This window comes from Arachis ipaensis, chromosome B5, assembly GCF_059453495.1.
Source record: "Arachis ipaensis isolate K30076 ecotype BB chromosome B5, ASM5945349v1, whole genome shotgun sequence".
Lineage (NCBI taxonomy): Eukaryota > Viridiplantae > Streptophyta > Magnoliopsida > Fabales > Fabaceae > Arachis > Arachis ipaensis.
The window spans coordinates 77,903,045-77,927,872 of NC_142440.1; positions in this window are offsets into that span (position 1 = coordinate 77,903,045).

The window sequence follows — 24,828 nt, forward strand, 5'->3', positions numbered from 1 at the left end:
AATCATAGTGGAAAGTGATGAGACTAGGAAAAAAGAAGCCATCAATCAAGAAAAACACAACAGAGAAGTTCCACAAGAAGAGACAGAAGAGAAAAGTGAAGAGGATAGAAAGACCAAGAATGGAAAATCTCAAAGAGAGACAAAAATATCCTTGAGCCACAGCTACAAGAGAAGAAGGAAGGGGTGAAGTCATATGTCCCCAAACTTCCATACCCTCAAAGGTTTCGGAGTGAAAACGAGGATAAGCAATACTCAAAATTCTTGGATATATTCAAGACTCTCAGCATCAATATTCCTTTCTTAGAAGCACTTGAACAGATGCCATTATATGCCAAATTTATGAAAGAAGTACTCACAAAGAAAAGATCCCTAAAGGAAGGACAAATTGTTGAGATGACAAAGGAATGTAGTGCTATCCTCCAAAGAGAGTTGGCAGAGAAGAAAGACGATCCTGTGAGTTTTTACATACCTTGCACCATAGGAAACATAACAATTGAGAAGTCATTCTGTGACCTCGGTGCAAGCATAAACTTGATGCTTTTGTCTCTAATGAGGAAACTTCAAATTTCTGAGCTGAAGTCCACACGAACAGTTCTCCAAATGGCTGACAAATCCATTAAGCAAGCACTGGGAGTTGTGGAGAATGTGTTGGTAAAAGTGGGAAAATTCTTTCTCCTTGCTGACTTTGTTACCTCAGATATAGAAGATGACCCTAACACTCCCATCATCCTGGGGAGGCCTTTCCTAGCTACGGGAAGAGCATTGATAGATGTTGAAAAAGGGAAATTATTGCTGAGAGTGCATGATGAGCACCTAGCATTCCATGTTTTTAAAACCTTGCATGAGCCCATTCAGGAAGAAGATTTTATGAAGGATAAGGCCAGAGATCAAAGCCTGAAGGAGGCAGTCAATGAGTTAACTCTAAGACTTCTAAATCCATGCTTGAAAGAAGTAGAAATGGTGCAACAGACCAAAGAAATCAAGGAGGAACTAGATCCAAAACCCCCATATGATAAACTCAACACCCCAGATAAAGAGCCACCAAGGCATGAATTATCTTCTGAGAAAGAAAAGAAGAAGAGGCCAAAAGGGTGGAGAAACAAGAATATCCCCACTGAAGGCTTCTCACCAGGGGATAAAGTGATGTTAAACACCCAACCAATGAAGGTGTCTCCATAATTATCTGAGTGCTATACTGTGAACCGGATCCTTTCACTTGAACACCTAGAGATCATCAAAGAGCAGACCGGAAGGAAGTTCACAGTAAGAGGAGAAAAGTTGAGGTACTATGATTTTCAACCCCATGATCAAAGGATGAGATGTCAAGCTAGTGACAATAAAGAAGCGTTTGTTGGGAGGCAACCCAACCTGAGGTAGTTCACTTTTCCTAGCTATTTCAATAAAAGGGTTAATTAGACTTATCTATATTGCAAGGAGCTAAGTTTGGTGTTGCACACCAAAATAAATTAAGGGAGAATGAAGGATTCTAAGTTTGGTGTTCCACTAAAATCTCATTTAAAAGCACATTCTCACCTTCTGCATACATGGCTGCTAGCTCCGAGCAATCAGATAAACCAATTAACCAATTGTTTACTTTTTAGTTTTTCTAGTTTTTATTGCCTTTAGCAAAGATAAAAGGATTTCATATATGGTTAACCTATTGCATCAGAGGCATTGGCAAGGAATTAAGTTTGGTGTTCCCACACTAAAATAAGTTTGAAAGCCGTCTTAAATTCATGCATATTAACCATCTACTTAAGGGCTTGAGAAGCAAGTCACTTTTGAGAATTATGCAGGAAAGAAGCCAACATTTGGAGACAGGTACACTTGCCGGTGAGTTTTGGTGTTGGAATTAGTTTCCAACCCATCACCATATACTAACTGATATGGTGAAGCTCCAATAGGGGTTTTGAAAGTTGTGCTGTATGCCTATAGGGCATCATCAAGCTTTCTAGCCCAATCCTTTCTAGAGTCACTTACTGTCCTCTTAAGGATTCGCTTTAGTTCTCTATTGGAAACTTCAACTTGCCTATTCGTTTGGGGATGATACGGTGTCACTACTTTATGGTGAACTCCGTATCGGCTTAAGACAGAATCCAGCTATCTATTATAGAAACGAGTTCCTCCATCACTAATTAGTGTCCTAGGGACACCAAATCTGCTGAATATATTCTTTTGGAGGAACTTCATTACTACTCTGGTGTCCTTGGTGGGTGTTGCTATTGCTTCAGCCCATTTAGACACGTAATTTACTACCACAAAGATGTAGATGTTTGAGTATGAAGGCGGGAAGGGTCCCATAAAATCTATGCCACATACATCAAACAGCTCAATCTCTAGGATTTCTTGCTGAGGCATGCTGTGACCATGAGGAAGATTGCAAGCCCTCTGGCAACTGTCACACTAACAAACGAACTTTCTAGAATCTTTAAAGAGAGTAGGCCAGTAAAAGCCACTTTGGAGTACCTTAGTGTCTGTCCGCTCACGTCCAAAGTGTCCTCCATAATCAAAGCCATGGCAATACCGTAGGATTCTCTATGCTTCTTCTTTAGACACACAACATCGGATTATTCCATCCGAGCATCTCTTAAAGAGATATGGCTCATCCCATAGGTAATATTTTGCATCATGCATGAGTTTCCGGGCTTGCTGCCTGGTAAACTCCTTGGGAATGAACCGTATAGCCTTTACAATGTCTACAAACCAAGGTACTGTCCAGATGGCATAGAGTTGCTCATCTGGAAAGGAATCAGATATGTCAGTGGAGGCAGAAGAAGTCCCTGCTATTGGCTCAATCCAGGACAAGTGATCAGCTACCTAATTTTCTATCCCTTTTCTATCTCTAATTTCTATATCAAACTCTTGCAGAAGTAATATCCATCTTATAAGTCTAGGTTTAGAATCTTGCTTAGTGAGTAGATACTTTAGAGCAGCATAGTTAGCATAAATAATGACTTAGATCCTACTAGGTAGGATCTGAACTTGTCAATGGCATAAACCACTACAAGTAGCTCATTTTCTGTAGTAGTATAGTTTTTCTACATATCACTTTATATGCGACTAGCATAGTAAATGACATGTAGAAGCTTGTCATGTCATGTCTTTGACCTAGGACTGTGCCAATTGCATGATCACTTGCATCACACATTAGCTCAAATGGTAAGTCCCAATTGGCTGCAGAGATGATAGGAGCAGTGACAAGCTTTGCCTTCAGAGTTTCAAAGGCATGCAGGCATTCTTAGTCAAAGACGAATGGAACATCGGTGGCCAAGAGATTACACAGGGGTTTAGCGATTTTTAAAAAATCTTTTATGAACCACCTGTAGAATCCTGCATGTCCTAGGAAACTTCTGATTGCCTTGACACTAGTAGGTAGAGGCAAGCATTCTATCACTTCCACTTTAGCTTGATCCACCTCTATCCTCTTATTTGAGATCCGATGTCCAAGAATAATGCCTTCAGTTACCATGAATTGGCATTTCTCCCAATTTAGAAGTAGGTTTGTTTCTTGGCATCTTTTCAGGACCAGGGTCAGATGATCAAGACAGGAGTCAAATGAGTCTCCATAAATAGAGAAGTCATCCATGAATACTTCAAAAAATTTCTCTACCATATCAGAGAAGGTGGATAGCATGCATCTCTGAAAGGTGGCAGGCGCATTGTACATGCCAAATGGCATTCGTCTATAGGCGAACACGCCAGATGGAGATGTGAATGCTGTCTTCTCTTGATCTTGTGAATCTACTGCTATTAGATTGTACCCGGAATAACCATCCAGGAAATAATAAAAAGTATGACCTGCTAGTCTTTCTAGCATTTGGTCAATGAAGGGTAAAGGAAAGTGATCTTTCCTGGTAGCGTCATTGAGGCTTCTGTAATCAATGTACATACGCCACCCTGTGACTGTTTCTTTTGGGATCAGCTCATTCCTTTCATTGTGAACCACTGTCATTCATCCCTTCTTAGGAACAACCTGGATAGGGCTCACCCATGGGCTATCAGAAATAAGATAAATAATCCCAGCCTCATAGAGCTTAGTGACTTCCTTCTACACTACTTCCTTCATAGCTGGATTCAATCGCATCTGTGGTTGTACCACTGGTTTGGCATTATCCTCCAGCAGGATCTTATGCATGAATCGGGTTAGGCTAATGCCCTTAAGGTCACTTATAGTCCACCCATGGGTGGTCCTATGTATTTTAAGCACTTGGATTAGTGCTTCTTCTTCCTGTGGCTCTAGTGTAGAGCTTATGATCACAGGATAGGTATCTCTCTCTCCCAGAAATGCATATTTTAGGGAGGAGGGTAATGGCTTAAGCTCAAGCTTAGGAGGCTTCTCTTTTTCCTCAGAGGTTTCCATAAGTTCCTCTGAATCAGGCTGAGTATCATCAAAGATATCATTTAAATCTTCCTTGAAGCTTCTAGCCATGTTGACCTCATCCACCAGGGAATCAGTGAGGTCAATGCTCATGCATTCCTCAGGAATGTCTGGATGCTGCATAACCTTGATAGCATTCAGTACGAACTTTTCCTCATTGACTCTTAGGGTTACTTCCCCTTTTTCAACATCAATGAGGGTCCGTCCTGTAACTAGGAAAGGTCTTCCTAGGATAAGGAATGCACTCTTATGCCCCTCCATGTCCAATACTATAAAGTCAGTGGGAAAGACAAAGGGTCTAACCCTGACAATCATGTCTTCAACTACTCCTGATGGTATCTTAATAGAACCATCAGCAAGTTGAAGGCACATACGGGTTGGTTTGACTTCATCAGTCAAACTAAGCTTCTTTATTAGTGAAGTAGGTATTAAGTTAATGCTTGCTCCAAGGTCACATAGTGTTGTCCTTATACAAGCATCACCTAGAGTGCATGGTATCATAAAGCTTCCAGGGTCTTTCAACTTCTCTAGTAAGCTATTCTGAATGATTGCACTGCATTCCTCAGTGAGGAGGACTATTTGTCTCTCTCTCCAATCCTTCTTATGACTTAGAATGTCCTTCATGAACCTTGCATAAGAAGGTATCTGTTCAAGAGCCTCTACAAAAGGGATATTTATCTCTAAGGTTCTGAGATACTCCGTGTTCGGAGGGTTACCTGAAACTGTAGGTCAATCTTGGACGAGATCTTCTGTGCGGGTCGGTGTTGATGTGTCCGACTTGAGGGTGGTGGCCGGAGCCGCCGTGTCCGACTTTGTTGGACTTGTTGGTGATGTTGATCCTTCGTTATCGGAGGGTGGTGGTACCTACAAAGGACTCTGATGCTTAAGTTAGCAAGGATATTAAGCAAGTTTTTAGTAGAATCAGAGTATGAGTAATACCTGGGTGCTCCAATGTATTTATAATGGTGTGGTGTGACTTTTCTGGAGATAAGATAGTTATCTTATCTTATCTTTGAGTGAAGTGATCTTATCTTCAAGGGAACCGCCCTTATCTCTCTAGGCTTGGGTTGCCTTTGGATTTGGGTCGTGTTCCTCTGTTTGGGCCCTTTTGGGGCTTTTCTGGGGACTTGGCTGAGCTCTTTGAAACGAGGTCGGATAGTCCTGACTCGAAGAGGTCGGTCGACTTGTCTTTAACCAGCCCGGGTCGTACAGCTCGACCCAGGGTATGAACAGTGCCCCTGCTTGAGCTTGGTGTTTTTTAAGGTCGAGTCCCTTAGACTTCGATCCTTTCCGGAGAAGCCGAGCTCGAGCACTTTTGGTTGGTCTTCGCTGGGTAGCATTTTCCATTAGTGGCTTTAAATGCGGAATGTTTCTCTCTTTATAGCGCACGTTTTGCACTTTCTTGGGAACGTGCGAGGGTTTTTAAAAACCTATTAACTCCCCCCTTTGCCGTTTTTCTCATTTTGAATTTTCACAAAAGCCTTTCTCTCCTATTTCTCTTCTCCTTTCTTACTGCAACTTCTCTTTTCTCATTACTCCCTCTGTTTCTGTTCTTTCGTGCTTTCCTCTTCTTTTCTCGAGAAGGCGATCGTTAGCATGGCTTCGGTTGTTGTTTCAGACTCTTGATTGCTTCACCATTCCCTCTTCGCTGTAGGTTGGTTTTCTGTCTTCCTTTCTTTTTTTCACGCCATTTTTTTTATAGTTTCGTTTGGCTCTGAGAAGTTTTGTTCTTGCTTGAATTTATTCTGGAAAGCTTGAATCTTTCTTTAGCGTTTGTTGTTGTAATGTGTGTTCTGGGAGTTTCTTCGTCTTTTTGTATGAACTTTTTCGCCTTTTTTGATGCTTTTAGGGCTTTGCATGTTGTTACTATTTCTAGTTGTGTCCTTGCTTTTGAAGTTTTGGAGTGATGAACTGTTTGAAAAGGTTGTGTCTTTGATGATTTCCCTTTGGCATGTTTGATGCATGATAGTTCCCTTTGCTGATAGATAAAAAGATGGCTATTTTGATGACTTTCTGGTTAATAATTTTATTTTCGGAGTGTTGCTTTGTTGAAAAGAGGGTTATTTTCTTGTTAGGAGGTGTCGAGATGTAGGCTTGTAAATTTTTCTTGAGTCTTTATTCCATGACTGCCTCCAAAGGATGCCCCTGGTGTGAGTCCTAGGGTTTCCTTTTGCTGTTGTACCTGGCGTGCTTTAGTCCGAGTTGCTTTCTTTGCCTTGCCCGAGTTGTTTTATTAGTAACCCATTTTCCTTTTTCTTACTGTAGGACTTAGTTGACCATGTCTTCTCGTAAAAATATTATCGAGACATCCTCCAAAGTCCCCGAGGGCATGTCTGACTGGCTAGATGCCCTCGTCCTGATGTGTGTTTCAGTAGTTAATTCTGAGTATATCGTGGAGTTTAGAAAACATCACTGGATCTGTAGTAGTAGGGATCAGGAGAAAAACTACGAATTAGTAGTGCCTAACTCCGATGAAAGGGTTTACTTTCCTTCTCTGATCTAGGGGCAACGCCCCTTCTTTTATGCTTACGACTACTTTTTCAGCCAAATGAACATCACCCTTCCTTTTACTTCCTTTGAGACTGACTTGTTGTGGTCATGTAATGTAGCTCCATCCCAGCTCCATCCGAACTCCTGGGACTTTATCAAGATCTTTCAGTTGCTTTGCCAAGAGTTGGATGTTAAACCTTCTCAAACTCTCTTTCTTTACCTCTTTGTCTTGACCAAGCCTGGGACTACCAAAAAGAAAGCTTCTTGGATTTCTTTCAGGTCTTCCCAAGGACACAAAGTGTTTTCTATGTACGATGAGTCTTTTAGGGATTTTAAGAACTACTTTTTTAAGGTCCGAGCTGCTGAGGGAGCCCGACAAATTTTCTTAGAGTCGAATAATGAACCTGCCTTCCCTTTATGTTGGCAAAAGAATGTTGTAGTATCTAGATATACGTGGAAGATTCTTTTATGAATTTGTTGGAGGGGATTTGGGGGCAACCTCCCCATCTCGACACAAAACGATTCTTAGGAGACCCTTCCCTTGTCCGAGCTGAGCTGGGTAGTGGTCGACTTCTTTTTGCTTTGTTTGCTTGCTTTTTGTTTCTATTTCTTCCAATTTTGTAACTTGTTTTGTTGTGTTTTTCAGAGATGGTAAAAAATAATGATTCCATGAAGGCCTTTAAAAAGGCGGGAAAATCTACAGCAACCCAGCACATCTCGGCTAAGGCTGCTGGGGAAGGATCTTCTCAGGTTCCTCCTAAGAAGCCTGTCTTGAGCACTGTTGGGCCGAGGAGGATGATTCTTACTCCTCAGGTCCATTTGGTTGATCCCCCCAGACTTCTGCTGCTACCTCTTCTCCTTCTGCCGGACCTCTCCCAAAAAGACAGAGGACTGTTGAGCCTTTTAATCTGGACGCCCCCGATTTTGATGCTGTTGGTTTTGTCGATCAACAAATTGCTCCTTATGGTGTTGTTCCTACTGATGATGTCTCCATTCTTTGCCATTTGGACTTCATTACCCGAAGCAGTATCAAGATGGCACACATGGGAGCAGCCTTATTCCGAACTGCTCAGGACCTTCCCATTCATGCAACAAAGGCTTTTATGGAGAAGGCCAAATCGGAATTTGACAGGATCAAGGGGTTGAAGGAGGAGCTTGAGGTGAAGGTGGCGAAGCTGGAAAAAGAGTTGGAGGGTGAGAAGGCTCGAGCTACTGCTGCAGTGGCTTCTGGGAATCTGGTTGAGGATATGGCGCTGAAGCATAAGGAAAGCTATGTCTTGACTTATGGTAAGATGATGGAGCTTAGGGAGAGGTTGGAATCTGCTCGAGCTGACTATGCCAAGCTTCAGGGCCATCTCGTGGGCAGTGTGACTGCTGCCTATGAGAATTTGAAGGATCAGGTCCAAGTTCTTGCTCCCGAGCTCAACCTGTCTCTCTTCAGCTTAGATAATATTGTGGAAAATGGGAAGATCGTCCCTGCCCCGGATGAAGATGACGATGATGCAGATTCGCCTCCTGTGCCATCCACCAAGGCTTCTGTTGTCCCGACTTCTTCAACTCCTACAGCCAAGGTTCACCATCCTGATTCGGATCCTGATGTTTAGATCCTGAATCGGGCGGATGGGACTGTCGATGCTGTCCCCCTTCAGACTCGTCCTCCTTCGTCTCAAGACACCGCCACTGGAGAATCCTTAAATCCTTTGTAGTTTTCTTTGATGTATCTTGTACAGCCCGGTCTGTGGGCTTTTGTATGGCCTGTATATTTTAGTCGCTTTTCTTAGCAACTTTATTTTAGAAAAATAAATGCCTTTTCAACTCTTGCGGCCGCGTCGTCCATGCGATCGCGTCGCTGCCTGTTTCTTCAAAAACTCTGTTTTATGCTTTCCTTCCAATTTTGTATGTTTCCTTTCCATCCTTTAAGTCATTCCTGCCTTAGAAGATCTGAAATTACTCAACACACGAATCACGGCATCGAATGGTAATAAAGGGAAATTAAAATAATGACTTTTAAAGCATAGGAAACATGTTTTTCACATACATCACATAATAAGGAAGGGAAAGTAAAACCATGCAATTAATATGAATAAGTGGGTGAAGGATTGAATAAATCACTCAAATTAGGCATAGAATATATCATAAAATATGGGTTTATCAACCTTCCCACACTTAAACAATAGCATGTCCTTATGCTAAATCCAAGATAAAGAGTAAGGTAAGGTTGAATTGGTGGAATCTCATGTAATGCAATCTATTCTAAATGCAACTACCTAAATGCATCATGCAATTCTAATTTTTTTATTCACTTGTATATAAAGCTCACATGTAGTTGAATTAATTCAAATTTCTCAAGGAATCATATATATAGCCAGACCTCAGATAATGATAAAGCACTTTTACAATTGAGATGGGAAAATATTTTATAAACTTGCAAGACAATTAATAATTCAAGCAGAGATATATGTTAATGAGCTATTGAACCCTCACTAGATTTTGTGTTTACTCTTTAGTCACTCAGTGTTTATTGGGTTAATCACTCTATTCTTCTTTTTATCCTTACTTTCTATAACTTTGTTCTTCATCTAACCAATCAACAATTATATAATATAGGCATACAAAAGTCATGAGGTCTTTAATTAAGGTTGTAATAAGGGCCAAGGTAAAGGTAAGGGTATATGTATAAGGCTAAGTGAGCTAATTAAGCGAATCCTTGATTAGTCTAAGATCTCACCTAACATACATAACTTGTAAAGCAAAGCTTCTTTACCTATTTTTCCATATTTTTCCCACTTTTGATGTTACATGCTCATGCATTAGTTTTAATTTTGTCCTATGTGCATTGCTTTATTTTGCATTTGGGAAATTCTTTTGTATCCCCTTTATTCAAATACTGAAATATATATATATATATACTTTTTTTAATGCACATGGTAATTCAATTATTTTGATTTCACATGAGCATGTTTCCCAAAAAAAAATTATTTTGAATTATTTTATTCTTTTCAACTTTCTACCCTTTGTTTTTATCATCCATGTTCCCAATAGGTTTCCCACACTTAAACAATTACACAATTTCTATCTTAAGCTAACCAAGGATTCAACTTGGGATTTTTATTTTATTTTTCTACTTAAGGCTAGTAATGTGGTTTGTAGAATAAGAGGGGATTTAGAGGCTCAAGGGGACTAACAAGGGTGATGTAAAAGGTAGGCTAATTTGGGATAAGTGAGCTAAAATCAACAATGGCCTCAATCACTCTCTTGGTATGTATTTCTCTTCTATAATCGGACATATAGATTAAAACAAAGTAAAGAACACCAGAATAAATAAGAAGGGTGGAACACATAGGAATAAAAATTATGGTTTGAATGTAACCATACAATTAAGCTCAAAACTCACAGGCTGTATGTTCTCTAACTCAGAAATCATATATCAGTTATATATGTCATACAAGTAAAAATCAAGAGTTTCCATTATTCTCAATGTAAAATTTATTTTGAGTGGCTTTAAAGTTTGTGTTTCTCCTTGATGAAATGTTGTTAACTAACTAACGTGGAATGCTATATATACAAGGTGTGGGTTGTTTCTATTATGTTCAAGTCTCTAGTTTACTTCATTTTTATATTTTCAAATTAAACTAAGTTATCTTATGCTAAATAAAAGGGTAAACTATAGTAATCAATCCACAATTTCTATAACTAATAAGTTAGAATTGCAACTAAACTAAATAGCTAAAATATGAACTAAGGTGCAAAATGCAGAAATAGAGTAAAAATACATGAAAATAGTAATGTATAAGTACTGAGAAAATAAAAATAAAAATAAAAGAGAAAAATACAGAAAAATAGCAAAATAAAATGAAAGAGTCTGTAGTGGTTCACCAAAAAAAATGCCAGAGATGGCGACCTCCCCACACTTAAAATGAAGCATCGTCCCTGATGCTCACTCAAGCAAGGTGTGAAGGGGTGTCATCACTGGAAGGGTGGGTAGCTGGAGTCTCTGTGGTGGTGGTCTAAGGGTCTGCCTGCTGCAGAGGAGGTGCTCACTGAATAAGAACCTCAGGGTCTGCAGCCTGAATCTGATGCGGGGCCTCCTACTGTGATGCAGCTTGCTCAGTGCCTGCCTGCTCAGCCTCTCTTTAGGGGTGGGTATCTGCCTCGTGATCATCTGCCTCCTCCTCAGATGGCTCTGATGGTGTGTCAGGCTCGGAGGGGATATCGCCAGATCGTATCATCAGCTTCAGGTGCTCATAGCGTCGCTTGATGCGACGCTCAACTCTCTCATATCGACACCGGTTGCGGCGCTTCATCTGGTCTAGCTGTCAAAACAGGCAGTGCACTAGGTGATAAACTGGCTCTGAGGCAGGTGGAGGTACAGTGGTGGTAGCAGGGGTAGCTGTGGAGGTCTGTAGCCCAAAGCCAGAAAGTTCCTGCTGTGAGGAATGATTTTCTTGCATTCTGTAGCAGGTGACCTCTCATCAGCATCCTCCCAAGGCACGTCAGCTCGATGGCCTAGCTGTGTAATCAGATATGGGAAGGGGAGAGTGCCTCGGACGTGGACCCTGGCCATGTAGTACCGAATGAAGCGTGGCAGGTGCAGGTCCTTACCCTCCATCACACACCATAGGAGGGTGATCATAGCGGCAGGTAGCTCCGTCTCGTGAGTACTCGGCATAATAAAGTTGCTTAGGATCTGATGCCATAGCCGAGCCTCATCGTTCAAGTATGCCCGTTTGATTTCCTTATGCATGGTGGTGTTCTGACCCATGACCCATGGGACAGTTGGGTTAAGGGCTATCCTTGCCTTGACTGCATCCCAGTCAAATTTCATGAAGCGCATGTCCTCCTCAGCCTTTTGATATCTATCTGGCTGATTAGATTTAGGCAAAAGCTTCAGAACATCCTCTATAGCCTCTTTAGTAACCAGAATCTGCTTCCCTCTTAGGTTCACTGCATCTAGGGAAGTTTTGAAGTAATTGCAGTAGAATTCCCTTACCCAAGATGCATTAACCTCAGTCAGGTTTCTCTCCAGGAAGAACCAGCCTCTTTGTTTAATCTGATCAGAGGTGAATTGCTGGAGTTCTTCTGGGATCTTCAGAGTCCTTTCCAGGTACAGGTTTCTGGAGTTTGCAAACACCGGATACTTCAGCTCGCAGTATCGGTTTGCAAATTTAATGGGATCAGTAGCAGGGAGTAGTTGGTCAGCCTTCTCCTGCGGGGTAAAGTGTTTCTCCCGCCAGGAGTCATCATGCATGAGGTCCAGTATGGAGATGGAGGCTTCTCCTCGTTTTCATTTGCCAGTTGTTGCCTTTCATTTTCCTTTTCCTCGGGTGTCAGACATCCTGAAAAACAGAAAATCAGGATATAATAAAAATAGGAAAGCAGGTAGGCAAATAATCGAACGAAGCATATAATGGTAAAGGAGCAATAGAATAATGAAAATGAGTTAAGTAAATGTGCATTAAGGATTGTATAGGAGTTAAAAGTCCGAGAATAATAATTCACAATCCAAAATGTAAAAGGATTCATGTTAAGTAGGAAAAACGTCCGTCATGCCTTGGTTAGAATGTTAGAGAGAATAGTGAAAAACCAGAAGAGATGTTTTGAAAGGTAAGTGGGTTAGGAATGAAAAATAGGTTAGGGAGTTAAATTAGTGAATTAGTAAAAAGTGGATTAGAGTAAGTGGCATGATGAGCATTTCCTAAATAACGAGAATTCACAAATTAAAGCAGCAGATAACTCAAGTTCAAACAAGGAAGTTAAGGATGAACAAATGAATATAGCAAAAAGTGGAATTGAATCATCCAAGATGCAATTTATAAACCAGGAAATGAAAAAGAATAAGGAAGCTTGCCCTGTCATTCATGAATTGGTTTGGTAAAAGCTGAGTAAAGCAGAGTGCAAGTTTGCCAAAACGAAAACAGGAATGAAAATCAAAGCAATTTACAGAAATTTGGGCAGCATCCAGGCTAAAATTTGATGTTCCCGGAAAATAAATAGCAATCAGAATAGCTCATATGAATTAAAATATAGCTACAATTACATAAAGGGAATAAGAACATGGAAAAGCAGTGTAAAAAGCAGCATGAACAAGAAATTATAGCATATGAACAATATTAACAACACAACAATAGCAGAATTGCGAAAATTAGAAAACAAGAAACATGAACAGCGCAATTAAACAGGCCTAAATCCACTAACCACATCCTAAGCTACCTAACAACCTAGAATCCACTACAACATGCATATCTAACTAGCCTAATGATGAACATAAACAGAAAAATAGGAAATTAACGATGAAAGAAAAGAAGGGTGGCATTCAGCGGAACCTGGAAGGCGTAGGAACGAAAGTGGGGCAAAGAGGTGGCTGGGGGTGGTGGCGGTGGCGGCTGATGCGGCGGTTGACAGTGGCACGGAGGCGGTGGCGGCTGTTCGGAGGCAGGGGAGTTTTGGGAAGGGTAATGGGGGTAGGGGGAAGGAAAAGAAGGGAAAGGGGGGCGTTGGTGGCGGTAGGGGGCGCGGCGGTGACGGCGGCACGGTGAGGTGGTGGTCGCGGAGGAGGGGCAGCGGGGGTGGAGGGAGAAGAGGAAAGAAGAAGAAGAAGGAGGGGGAAGGAGGAAGGGGGATGGCGTGGCGATGGCTTCTGGGTGGTCGTCGGGGGTTGCGGTGGGCGGTGGTGGTGGCTGGAAGTTGTGGGTGGTGGTTATGGAGAGAAGAGAGGAAGGAGAGGGGGCTGGGGGGGCGCAAATGGGTAGGGTTTTGCGTGGTTGGGGGTTATTAAATTTGAATCCACGCGATCGTGTGGGGCACGCGGTCGCGTGGCCAGGTTGAAATGGGGGTCGACGCGATCGCGTGGGTGGCGCGATCGCGTGGAATGGGTAAATTATGAATGACGCGGCCGCGTGAGGCATGTGACCGCGTCGCTGGAAATTGTGCTAAAAGCATAATTCCAGCGTCGTTTCAGTGCAACTCTCTGTCTCCTCTGGGGTGGTGGTGCAATCCATGCGACGCGATCACATCGCTTACGCTGTCGCATGGGATTGGTGTTGTGCAAGTGACGCGATCTCGTCAGGGACGCGACCGCGTGGGTCGTTTTGTGTGAAACGCACAATGGCAGCACGATTCCAGCCTAACTCTCTGGACGTTGGGGATTTACGCCGATCTCCAGATCACGCGGCCGCGTGGGTGACGCGGACACGTGGGTTGTTGTTTTTTGCAACTGATGCGATCTCATGAGCAATGCAGTCGCGTCACGCACCCTTTTTTTTATACAGGTATGCAAGTATGCAGTATGCAATGCGAATGAATAATATTCATGTTCAATTGAAAAGGAAATAAAAAAGATAAAAATAAATAACACGAAATAAAACTGAAAAAGAAACGACCATACCATGGTGGGTTGTCTCCCACCTAGCACTTTTAGTTAAAGTCCTTAAGTTGGACATTGGATGACCTTCCTGTTATGGTGGTTTGCGCTTAAATTCATCCAGAAATCTCCACCAACGTTTGGAATGCCAATAGCCTCCAGGGTCCCAAACTAGGCATGTGAAGCTTCTGAGCAGCTTCAAACATATTCTCAGGCTCCCGGGGTGACGAATGTCAGAATAGATTCCAGGATCCCAAACCTTGCTTTTAAATCCGCCTTCGTCTTGATCTATATTTTTCCATCCGGGCGGTTTAGAAAGTAGATTTTCACCAAGGTGACCAAACATTTTCCGAGATCCATTCCATAGATCATGATACCAATCCGCACACTTCAAGTTGAAGCGTGGAACCTTATTGAACCTTGTGCACCAGCTCTGAGTACGAGCCATTTCCCTCTTACTCTTAAAGCCGCAGAGAGCTCTAAGCTGGCCATCTGTTTCAAGCAAACCATATTCAAGCGGAAAAGTAAAGATAAAGGTTAAGGATTGTACCCACTTGAAGCTTGTATTAGGTGGTAATGGCCTTGGGATAGGTGTTTCCAGTGGTTCTGTGAGTTCTACACCCTTGTGCTCTTCTGTGAATTTCTTCACTTCCTTGCAGACTTCTTCAACTGCATCCATGTCCTGATCAAAGCCTTCTATGTCTTCCTCGTCACTTAAGTCATAAACAGGAGGTTGAGAGAAATCTACCTCCGCATCATCTTCGCATTCACTTGGGGAAGATTCTGCGATCTCAGAGAGTTCACTTGCTGGTGCAAGTTCACTACTGGCAGAACTTGACTTGAGATCATCATCATCAAGGAAACTTGCTTCTTGGATTATTCCGTCTAGTTTTTCATAAAAGACTTACCTTGGGGGCTGTGTACTATCCTCCTCAGCATCAATTGTAACGTCCTTGACAGAATTCTCCACAACTATGGATTCCCATGGAGGCTCAGCGTCTCCTAGGTCTTCAACCAACTCTTCTTCTTGTGTAATGAGAGCTTCCTCTGCTTGTTCCAGTACGAAGTCATGCCCTGTTCTGTCCACTGGAGTTTCTAGTATCTCCTTCATGCTACACTCATCATTAGATTGTCCACACGGAGTTGTGGGAGGTCCTTAAATGTTCAAACGTCTAGAATATAATTAACTTATTGCTTGCTCCAGTTGATAAAGGGTTGTTTGAAGTTGATCTACAGTTTCCTTGAGGCGAACCTCTGATTCTCGGGGTGCTGGATTTGGACGTGGTACATTGGAAAGTGGTGGTGTTTGGGAGTAATTGGATTGGAATCGGGGTAAATGAGGATCGTATGGTGGCGAATGGTGAAAAGAAGCTTGTGAGTGTGGTGGTTCGAAGTTATGTTGAGAGGATGGCCTATAAGCACAGGGTGGGACTTGTTGGTAACTACAAGGTTATCCACGATGTCTATTTGCTTGGTATGCATTGTAGAATGGTCTTTGTCCATGATATCTTGGAGGATGTTGTTGCCTAAAGGGTTGATCAGATCCTCTTGGCTTCATCCATCTTTGATTGCTCTGACCTTGATGCATGTTCCTGTTATAACTTTCACTCCTTTCAACAATATTAGAACCAAACTCGAAGCGAGAGGGGTGAGAATTCATAGTAGCTAATGGAAATAGAAAGGGAAAATAAAGACAAATAAACAGGTAAAAGAAAAATATTTACAATAACCAATAATAAGGCACACAATTGCAGTTCCCCGGCAACAGCACCATTTTGAAAGAGCTGGAAGATTGATGGTTTAGAAGTTATAGTAAACTCTCGTTGCAAGTATAGTTACTAAACCAAGCAATCAACCTTTCTTACAAACGTTTTGGTTGTCACAAGTAACAAACCCCTAAATAAATTGATAACTGAAGTATTTAAACCTCGGGTCGTCCTCTCAAGGAACTGCAGGGAAGTATGTTCTTATTATTGGTTATGGAGATTGTAAATCGGGGTTTTGAAGATGAGGAGCAAGTAATTTAAATTGTAATTAAAATAGGTGAAAGACTGTAAAGTAAATAAATAACTGTAAAATAAACTTTTGGCAAGGTATGAGAAATTAGAAGTCCTATCCTAGTTACCCTTATCAATGATGATGAAAGTTGAATCTTAATTCCACTCAGTTAGTCTTTACTTAAAGTGAAGAAAAGTCAAGTGACTAATTAGTTAGATCCTCAAATCCTAGTTAATCCCTAAGGAAAGATTGGGATTATTGAAGTTCAATTCAATTAGCAAAGATAACAATTATCAATCATATTTGAGTTTGATAACTCCTGAGTTACTGATTTCTTAAACAAGACCAAAAGGGAAAAGTAAATCTACCGGAATAAAAATGTCTTCAGATGGAAAGCAACATCGATATAAATAAAAGAAACAATTGTATACTGAAATACCTCAAATAACATTAATTCAAAAGAGTAATCTGTAACATAGAAGAATTCATAAATTAAATTGAAAAGATAAATAAAAAGGAATGTTGAACCTGATAGGAAGAGATAATCCTGAAAGCGAATAAAATCCTAAATCTAAATCCTAAAAGAGAGAGGAGAGAGAACCTCTCCCTCAAAACTAAATCTAAATCATGAATACTAACTAATTGGAGACTCTCCCTAAATGGATGCATTCCCCCACTTCATAACCTCTGATATGTGCCTTCTGGACTTGGATTTGGGCCAAAAAGGGCTTCAGAAATCGCTGGGAGCTTTTTCTATAATTTATGGTGCGTGGCCTCTGTCACGCGTCCGCGTGGGTCACGCGGTCGCACCAATTGGATTTTTCCTTGTCGTGCGGTCGCGTCAGTCATGCGTCCGCGTCAATCACGTGGTCGCGTCGCTGTCGCGCTGGAATGCGGCCGCATTGTCCATGCGATCGCGTCATTGCCTGTTTCTTCAAAAACTCCGTTTTATGCTTTCCTTCTAATTTTGTATGTTTCCTTTCCATCCTTTAAGTCATTCCTGCCTTAGAAGATCTGAAATTACTCAACACACGAATCACGGCATCGAATGGTAATAAAGGGAAATTAAAATAATTACTTTTAAAGCATAGGAAACATGTTTTTCACATACATCACATAATAAGGAAGGGAAAGTAAAACCATGCAATTAATATGAATAAGTGGGTGAAGGATTGAATAAATCACTCAAATTAGGCACAGAATATATCATAAATTATAGGTTTATCAAGGCTTCTATTATTGCCCCCTGGTTTGGTGCTGGCTAATTTTGAGAGTGCGTCAGCTCGGGCATTTTGTTCTCGAGGTATATGTCGGATCTCGTATTCCTTGAATTGTCTGAGTTGTTCCTGGGTATTGTCCAGGTATTTTTTCATGGCAGGGTCTTTAGCTTGGTAGGTCCCTGCTATTTGTGAGGTGTCGACTTGTGAATCACTGAAGATGACAAGTTTTTAGGCTCCGACCTCTTTAGCCAGCTTCAAACCAGCCAATAACGCCTCCACACCCAGTTTTATTTGAAGAGCCATCCACGTAAAGATTCTAATTTGTAAGGATTTCTGGGGTAACAGTATACTCTGCGATGAAATCGGCCAGATATTGGGATTTGATGGCTGTCTGAGCTTCATATTGAAGGTCGAATTCAGACAACTCGACCGTCCATTGTAGGATTCTTCCTGCTAAATATGTTTTCTATAGAATGCTTTTCATGGGTTGGTTGGTTTGAACCTTGATGGTGTGAGCTTGAAAATATGGGCGAAGTCGTCGAGAAGTTAGTATGAGAGCAAAGGCGAACTTCTCTATTTTTTGATAGTTTAGCTCGGATCCCTATAGTGCTTTGCTGATGAAATATACGAGTTATTGTCCACTTTAATCCTCCCTGACTAGTGCTGAACCTACTGCCCGACTTCCTATTGCAAGATATAGTATGAGTGCTTCTCCTTTCCGTGGTTAGGTGAGAATGGGTGGTTATCCCAGGAATTTTTTAAACTCCTGGAAGGCTTGTTCGCACTCAGGTGTCTATTCGAACTTCTTTTCCTTCCTTAGAGTGGCGTAGAAGGGGAGAGATCTTATGGCAGATTCGGCTAGAAATCTGGACAAGGCTGCTAGTCGCCCATTGAGTTGTTGCACCTCTTTGACATAGTTCGGGATTTTCATGTCGAGTATGGCCTGGCACTTCTCCGAGTTTGCTTCTATTCCTCTTTGTGTGAGCATGAATCCCAGGAATTTGTCAGCTTCTACTGCAAAGGTGCATTTTGCAGGATTAAGTCTCATACCATACTTTCGTATGGTATTGAACACTTGGGCGAGGTCAGATAGTAATGACTCCTCGCTTTATGTTTTTACTAACATGTCGTCCACATATACCTCCATAAGTTTCCCGATATGGTTTGCGAAGACCTTGTTCATTAGTCTTTGATACATGGCTCCTGCGTTTTTGAGTCCGAATGGCATGACGACGTAGCAGTAGTTTGCTTTTGGGGTTAAGAATGAGGTTTTTTCTTGATCGGGTGGATACATCGGGATTTGATTGTATCCTGAATAAGCGTCCATAAACGAGAGGTATTTGTATCCGGAGGAGGCATCCACTAGGGCATCGATACTTGGGAGTGGATAGGGATCTTTTGGGCAAGCTTTGTTGAGATCGGTATAGTCAGTGCACATCCGCCACTTCCCGTTTGATTTCTTTACCAGGACAACGTTTGCTAGCCATAGTGGGTATTTGACTTCTATTATGAATCCTTCCTCTAGTAGAGCTTGTACCTGTTCTTCCACAGCTTGGGATCTTTCTGGTCTGAGCTTTCTACGCCTTTGTTGTACTGGCCGAGATCCTGGATATACTGCCAGTTTGTGGCACATTAGTTTGGGGTTTATGCCCAGCATGTCTATGGCCTTCCATGCGAAGAGGTTGACGTTATCTTTTAAGAACTGTATCAGGGGCTCCTTTACATCTCTTTTTGGGATTGCGCTAATATTGGTTGCTTTATCTGGGACATCTCCAATCTGGACTTTTTCTATCTCGCCCTCAGGTTGTGGACGTAGTTCTTCCTGACCTCGAATTCCCCCGAGTTCGATGGTATGGATTTCTTCCCTTTTGCCTCTGAAGTTCAGACTTTCATTGCAACAGCGTCGCGCTATCTTCTGATCTCCATTATCGTAGCAATCCCTTATGGAGTTGGGAATTTCATGCATAGATGCGGAGTGGAAACTACTGCTGCGAGCTGATTCAATGTTGCCCGACCTATCAGGGCGTTGTAGGCTGAACTTACGTCGACTACAATGTAGTCTATGTTGAGTGTCCTTGATCGGCTTCCTTTTCCAAAGGTTGTGTGTAGTGAGATGTATCCAAGTGGTTGGATTAGAGTGTCTCCTAATCCGAATAAGTTGTTAGGGTATGCTTTGAGCTCTTTTTCCTCTAGGCTGCGTTTGTCGAAGGCAGTTTTAAACAATATATCAGCCGAGCTTCCTTGGTCTACCCGTGTACGGTGGAGGTTAGCGTTGGCCAATATGATAGTGATGACCATGGGATCGTCATGTCCCGAGATGATGCCAGCTGCATCCTCTTTAGTGAAAGTAATAGTAGGGAGGTCGGGTGTTTCTTCTCCTCCATCAACGTGATATACTTCTTTAAGGTGTCTTTTGCGAGATGATTTGGAGATTCCTTCTCCTGTAAATCCTCCATGTATCATGTGGACATGTCTTTCTGGGGTACAAAGTAGACGTTCAGTTCATCTGACTTCTTAGTCTCTTCTTCTTTTTCTGGCTTCATCTATTTTGCTGGCTAAGTACCGATGTAGTCTCCCCTCTTTTACCAATTTTTCTATGACATTCTTCAGATCGAAGCACTCGTTGGTGGCATGTCCATAGATTCGATGGTATTCATAATATTTTGTTCGATTTTCACCTCCTTTCTTGCTTTTAATTGCTCGAGGTGGCGGGATCTTTTCAGTGTGGCATACTTGTCAGTAAACTTCCACAAGAGATATCCGAAGGGGGGTGTAATTGTGGTATTTCTTAATCTTCTCTCCGTGTTGGTCTTTTTTTTCTTGGACTCTTTCTCCTTATCTCGGGAGGAGTAGGAAAATCAGGATTTTGATGTTTCTCCTAATCGAGAGTTTTCCTCTATGTTGATGTACTTCTCTGCTCGTTCTTGCACTTCATTTAGAGATGTGGGATGTTTCTTTGATATGGAGTGACTAAAAGGTCCCTCTCGTAGGCCATTGATGAGGCCCATAATGGCTGCTTCTGTTGGTAGACTTTGTATGTCCAGACATGCTTTGTTGAATCTTTATATATAATTGCGAAGACTTTCCTAATCTCCTTGCTTGATCCCTAATAAGCTTGGCGCGTGTTTGGTTTTATCCTTCTGGATGGAGAACCTGGCAAGAAATTCTTGGCTAGGTCATCGAAATTTGTGATGAATCTCGGAGGCAGACAGTTGAACCGCTTTTGATAGGGTTGTTGGGAAGGCTTTGCATCGAATAGTGTCCGATGCGTCGATGAGGTACATCCTGCTTCTAAAATTACTGAGATGATAGATTGGATCTGATGTGCCATCGTACGGGGTCATGTCGGGAGCTTTGAAGTCCTTTGGGACTTTGGCTTTCATGATCTCTTTAGTGAATGTGTCTTTATCTTTGTGGGGCTTATCTTCGTGACTGGATCGGGTAGTCTTGGTTTTGAGACCGGCTTCAAGTTTTAGGAGCTTGTCCTGTAATTCTCAGCGTCGCTTGGTTTCCCTTCATAGGTCCCTCTTGGCTTCCCGTTGACGCTCGGCCTCTTTTTTGAGCTGTTTGAGGTGATCTTGTTGAGCTTGAAGTGCATCCATGATTTCTGAACTTAGCGAGTTCTTGCCTTTGTTTGGTTGATAAACCCATATTTTATGATATATTTTGTGCTTAATCTGAGTGATTTATTCAATCCTTCACCCACTTATTCATATTAATTGCATGGTTTTACTTTCCCTTCCTTATTATGTGATGTATGTGAAAAACATGTTTTCTATGCTTTAAAGTTAATTATTTTAATTACCTTTATTTCCATTCGATGCCGCGATTAGGGTGTTGAGTAGTTTCAGATCTTCTAAGGCAGGAATGACTTAAAGGATTGAAAGGAAACATACAAAAATGGAAGGAAAGCACAAAACGGAGTTTTTGGAGAAACTGGCATCCACGCGATCGCATGGGCGACGCGGACGCATGCTAAGCGCGAAGAAGCAGCGACGTGGCCGCATGACTGACACGACCACGTGCCTTAAACAGAACACATATGACGCGGCCGCATGACTGACGTGACCGCGTGACAAGGAAAACTCCGAATGACGCGACCGCGTGACTCACGCAGATGCGTGACAGAGGCCACGCACCAGAAATTGTAGAAAACACTCATAGCAAATTCTGAAGCCCTTTTTGGCCCAAATCCAAGTCCAGAAGGCATAGACCAGAGGTTATGAAGTGGGGGAATGCATCCATTGAGGGAGAGTCTCCACTTTTAGTTAGTTTTCATGATTTAGATTTAGTTTTGAGAGAGGTTCTCTCCTCTCTCTTAGGATTAGGATTTAGGATTTCTCTTAGTTTTAGGAGTGACTCTCGATCCCAGGTTCAATGTTCCTTTACTTTAAGCTTCCCTTTCACTTTTTATTCATTCCATTACTTTAGTTGATTATTTGATGTTGCAATTTGATTTATGAATTCTTCCATGTTACAGATTACTCTTTTGAATTAATGTTATTTGAGGTATTTCAGTTTAATATTGCTTTCTTTTATTTACATTATTGTTATTCCCATCTGAAAACATTTTTATTCCAGTAGATTTACTTTTCTCCTTTTGGTCTTGGTTAAGAAATTAGTAACTCAGGAGTTATCAAACTCAAACATGATTGATAATTGTTATCTTTGTTAATTAAATTGAACTTCAATAATCCCAATCTTTTCTTAGGAAATAAATAGGATTTGAAGATCAAACCAATTAATCCCTTGACCTTCCTTTATCTTAGTAAAGGCTAACAAAGTGGAATTAAGGTTCAATTCTCATCATCATTGATAAGGATAACTAGGATAGGACCTCTAATTTCTCATACCTTGCCAAAAGTTTATTTACAGTCATTTATTTATTTTACTTGCCATTTAAATTACTTGTTCTTCATTTACTTTAATTACTGATTAAACTATTCCCTCCTCATTCTCAAAACCCCAATTTACAATCTCCATAACCAATAATAAGAACATACTTCCCTGCAGTTCCTTGAGAAGACGACCCGAGTTTTGAATACTTCGGTTATCAATTTATTTAGGGGTTTGTTACTTGTGACAACCAAAACGTTTGTACGAAGGGATTTCTGTTGGTTTAGAGACTATATCTACAACGCGACTGTTTTTATAAAATTCTTTACTGGCAAAAATCCTAACGTCAAAATGGCACCGTTGCCGGGGAACTGCAATCGTGTGCCTTATTATTGGTTATTGTAAATATTTTTCTTTTACTTGTTTATTTGTCTTTATTTTTCCCCTCTTTATTTCTTTTTAGCTACTATGAATTCTCACCCTTTCCGCTTTGAGTTTGGTTCTAATGTTATTGAAAAGAATGGAAGTTATAACAGGAACATGCATAAAGGTCAGAGCAATCAAAGATGGATGGAGCCAAGAGGATCTGATCAACCCTTTAGGCAACAACACCCTCCAAGATATTATGGACAAAGACCATTCTACAATGCATACCAAGCAAATAGACATGGTGGATAACCTTGTAATCACCAACAAGCCCCACCATGTACTTATAGGCCATCCTCTCAACGTAACTTTGAACCACCACATTCACAAGCTCCTTTTCACCATTCGCCACCACATGATCCGCATTTACCCAGATTCCAATCCAATTACTCCCAAACACCACCACTTTCCCCTGTGCCATATCCAAATCTATCACCCCAAGAATTAGAGATTCGCCTCAAGGAAACAGTAAATCGACTTCAAACAACCCTTCATCAACTAGAGCAAGCAGTAAGTCAATTATCTTCTAAATGTTCAAACATTCAAGGACATCCCACAGCGCTATGTGGACAATCTAACGAAGAGCGTAGTATGAAGGAGATACTAGAAACTCCAGTGGACAAGATAGAGCATGGCTTCGTACTGGAACAAGTAGAGGAAGCTGTTATTATTGAAGAAGAAGAGTTAGTTGAAGACTTTGGAGACGCTGAACCTCCATGGGAATCCAAAGTTGTGGAGCATTCTATCAAGGATGTTATAATTGATGCTAAGGAGGATTGTGCGCAATCCCCAGAGCAGGTATTTCATGAAGAACTAGACAGAATAACCCAAGAAGAAAATTTCCTTGATGATGATAGTCACAAGTCAAGTTCTCCTAGTAATGAACTTGCATCCACAAGTGAATTCTCTGAGATCGAAGAATCTTCCCCAAGTAAATACGAAGATGATATGGAGGTAGATTTCTCTCAACCTCCAGTCTATGACTTAAGTGATGAGGAAGATATAGATGGCTTTGATCAGGACATGGATACATTTGAAGAATCTTGCAAGGAAGTGGAGAATTTCACAGAAGAGCACAAGGGAGTAGAACTCACAGAACCACTGGAACCACTAATCCCAAGGCCATTACCACCCAATACAAGTTTCAAGTGGGTACAATCCTTAACCTTTAACTGTATTTTTCCACTTGAATATGGTTTGCTTGAAACAGATGGCTAGCTTAGAGCTCTCTGCGGTTTTAAGAGTAAAAGGGAAATTGCTCGTACTCAGAGCTGGTGCTCAAGGTTCAATAAGGTTCTACACTTCAACTCGAAGTGCACGGATTGGCATCATGATCAATCAGATGGATCTCGGAAAATGTTTGGTTATCTTGGTGAGAATCTAATTTCTAAACCACCCAGATAGAAAAGTATAGATCAAGACGAAGGCGGATTTAAAAGCAAAGTTTGGGATCTTGGAATCTATGCTGACAGTCGTCACCCCGGGAGCCTAAAAATCTGTTTGAAGCTGCTCAGAAGCTTCACATGCCTAGTTTGGGACCCCGGAGGCTATTGGCATTCCAAGCATTGGTGGAGATTTCTGGATGAATTTAAGCATAAGCCACCATAACAGGAAGCTCATCCAATGTCCAACTTAAGGACTTTAACTAAAAGTGCTAGGTGGGAGACAACCCACCATGGTATGATCGACCCTTTTTCAATTTTTATTTAGTTTTATTTGTTTTCAAGTTTTATTTTATTTTATTATATTGAACCTGGAAGTTTTGCATCTCATTCATATTAATCATTGCATTCTGCATACTGCAAAAAAAAGGGTGTGTGACGCGACCGCATCATTCATGCGATCGCGTCATGTTGCGAAAAACACTTCCCACGCGACCGCGTCCTTCACGCGGCCGCGTGACCTGGAGATCGGCGTAAACATCCAACGTCCAGAAAGTTAGACTGGAATCGTGCGGCCATTGTGCGTTTTGCACAAATGACCCACGCGATCGCATCACCCACGTGATCGCGTCACTTGTACAACATCAATCCCACGCGACAGCGTGAGCGACGCGATCGCGTCGCATGGATTGCACAACACCCCAAAAGGAGACAGAGAATTGCGCTGAAACGACGCTG